The following is a 3,373-nucleotide window of genomic DNA, read 5'->3' on the forward strand; positions in this document are numbered from 1 at the left end:
CATTGGAAGATGACCCCGTGGAGGTCTGGCAGTTTTCCTAAGATGACACATTTGAATGGCAGGTCTGGTGGCCATACAGTTCTGCACCTCTTATAGGGCTGCCCATGCCTCTTGAGTAAGGGTTCTAGAAGAACATAGCTCCTGTTCCCCCTTCAATAAATTGAAGAGGGTGTCTAGGTCTTTGGTGGTCAGACCTAGTCAAGGCCTTACCCAATTCAAAGACCCACACAATTGCTGGGCATCCATCAAGGTCTTGATGTTGTTTTTAATTGCCAATTTTTGCAGCACAATGGTCCACTTACTAATCTCTAGACCCAGGTACTTCCAAGGTGGCATCTTTTGAATCTTCTCTTCCTGAAGCTCAAACCCTGCAGCAACCAATGAACTGATTGCCAGGTCAAGCACATAGGTCAGCAGGTCATCACTGGGGGTGCATACAAGCACATCATCCATGTAGTGAAGGATGATGGCCTCTCCTGCAGCTGCACGCACCGGGGACAGCAAGGAAGAGATGTACCACTGGCAGATGGCAGGGCTGTTCTTCATCCCCTGAAGGAGAACACTCCAGTAATACCTCTTCTTTGGGGCTTCTTGGTTGATGGTTGGAACCAAGAATGCGAAATGTGAGGCATCACCAGGGTGTAAAGGAACTTGAAAGAAACAATCTTTGATGTCAATGATTGCCAAATTCCAATTCTGGGGGAGCATCACTGGGGACGGCATCCCTGGTTGGAGAAAGCCCTTATCTTCAATAATAATGTTGATCTGACGGAGGTCGTGGAGGACCCACCACTTGTCTTTATTGGCCTTTTTGATAACAAAAACTGGGGAATTCCACAGTGACATGGTCTCCACAATGTGGCCTTTAGCCAGCTGCTCATCCATGAGCTCCTGAAGCGCCTTCAATTTTTCTTTACTGAGTGGCCACTATTCTACCCAGACCAGTGAATTGGTCTTCCAATTTTGTTTCTGGGTAGGGTGCTTCTCAGTGACCGCTGCCTGAAAAACCAGGGGGGCATCTGGGATGTCAACTGTGATCCCCCATTGGGCCATAAAGTCTCTCCCCCACAAGGGCTCCGAATAATCCAAAACAAACGGATGCAATGTCGCCAATTGTCCGTTTGGCCCCTCAATTTGTACAACACTCTTTGATTGTCTTATCAATTGCATTCCCTCTACACCTAGCATGTGCATGGCCATTCCCAATTTGCAATTCCCAATGTGACAGCCAATCACACAAGGGGATTATCATCACATCTGCCCCCATGTCCAGATGTCATTTAATGTATTTGACTTCCCCACCCAGACAGACCTCACACCCTGTCTTGGGCTTTTTCTCCCTGATAATTTGTGTAGTGCAAACCTCAGAGCTGTTGTCCTTGGTGTTGCCCCTTCTAGGGAGTGATGTCCAATACTGGAATTGCCTACGCTACGATCTGATCTGCAGGCAGAAACAAAGGTGGGTGGACACAACGCAGCCAGAGAACAAGTTGTTCAGGATCTGCCAAAACAAGACCCAGAAGGATCCTGATCTCTTGCAGAGTGTGCTCTACATCCCCAAGGACGACATACTTGCTGTCAATCCGGTGCCAAGTGCCTGTCTCCTGTGGGTCTACAGAACCCAAATGCCAGTGTTTTTTGGGTGGAGTGGTTCTGTCATCTACAACCTTGTAACCTTTTTCTTAAATATTCTTTTTCATTTCTCTTTTCTCTTTCTCTGATTCTGCTGCGCTTCTTCTGTATTTTTCTTTCCTCCTGGATTTCTCAGTCTCCTCTGAGCAGAGCTCCGTTGGGATCCTCCCTTGTGGGGAGCCCTGCTTATCTCAGTTCTCTAGGTTTGAAGAAAACTCCCGAGCTTGTTAGAATCTTGTTTCTCATGTTTATTAGAAGGTCATTACAAAACTTGGCAGGTCTCTCCAGTCTAGGTTACACAAATTCAGTTCACTGCAATCTGACTTATTTTCTTCTGGTACAGAACGGCCTTGTGGCTCACTTTGGCTTTGAAAGCACAAAATGGCCCCGAACTACACAGTTATTTTATCTTTATACTTATTCTTACCCAATTAACAATAGACACGTATATTATTTTTCTTAATGACCCAATGAACCATCATCTGTGTGCTGCACTGCGGCATTTTCTGTCCAATCACACACTATTACCCAAAAACCTCTAGAAGAACATGAAGAAGAAAGAAGAAGGAAAAGAAACAACAGTCTAATTCTTCCATCTCGCCTTCTGCTTTCTAAACTAACTTAAACTCTAAACAAACTTTTTAACCAAGTGACTTAAGAAAACTCTCTAATCTACACACTCACACTTTTAGCTTTTCTAACTTTAACAGTTATTTTCATGCATCACCATGAAAACATGTTCATGAATTTCATGTTATATGAAATTCAGTGTTTTTCTGGATCTTAGAGTTAAGTATCAGAAACAAGGGCACACAATCTGTATCTCAGATTCCAACACAACCTGAAAGGTTCATAGTGACAGTCGGTGGTTAAAATGGGTCTACTTATGCCATGGTCTATCATACCAAGAATCACGTCTGGTGGAGGCTGATGAGCAGTAGCAGTGGTCACAGAATGGTCATTTAGATTTCTTTCATCAATGCTCGCGCCTTTTGACGTTTCTTTCCCCCCTCTCGGACCTGCCCCTTTTTCTTTGGCATGCTGGACAGGCTGGCACTCCCCTTTCAGTTTTTTGGCTGGTTCCCCTAGGCCTTTGAGGCCCTTTCTCCCCATTGTCTTTAAAATCTTGAAATTGTTTTTTCAGTGGGCATTGAGATGCCCAATGTCCAGCCTAGTCACACAGGAGACATGTTGAGCTCCTCCTGGGTGGTGGTCCAGGAGGATGTCCTTCTGGCAGTGGCAGCAGTGCAGGCACAGCATCTGCAGTAGCGACCCTCTGCGTAGGTTTGCATGTGCTTCTCTAACCCTGTCCTGGGGTAGTGGTCATAAAGGGAACCTTTCTTGAGCACACTTGTAACATGTCCTTCAGGGTCAGAGAAGGCTCCATAGGAAGGCTGAGGATGGCCTCCTTACACCGTTCATTTGTGTTGGTCAGGGCCATTTCCTCCAGCACCTCTTCTCTGGCTCTCTCATTCTTCACCTGTAACTCAATGGCTCCGGTTAACCTCTCAACGAACTTTAGGAAAGGTTCATTGGGTTGTTGCTCTAATTTCCCATAGGGTTCAAGGGGGCTGTCAGGCAACAAGGGTTTTTTCCCTTGTGCAGTCTTTGATGCTGCATCCGTGATGCGCTCCAGCACCGCTACCAGGATACCCTGCACTTGTTTGGGTTCCAGGGCCCATTCTCCCTCACCGCTCAAATGGACCATACAAAGTGGTGTGTCGTTACTATCCACCGCCAT

The 3,373-nt window shown here is 46.2% G+C and overlaps 1 pseudogene; it reads right to left on the reverse strand.

The window, feature by feature from the left end:
• Nucleotides 1-707: 707 nt before the first annotated feature.
• LOC147652480 (uncharacterized) lies at nt 708-3,373 on the reverse strand (annotated as a pseudogene).

This window comes from Cyanistes caeruleus, chromosome 6, assembly GCF_971803275.1.
Source record: "Cyanistes caeruleus chromosome 6, bCyaCae1.hap1.1, whole genome shotgun sequence".
Taxonomy (NCBI): domain Eukaryota; kingdom Metazoa; phylum Chordata; class Aves; order Passeriformes; family Paridae; genus Cyanistes; species Cyanistes caeruleus.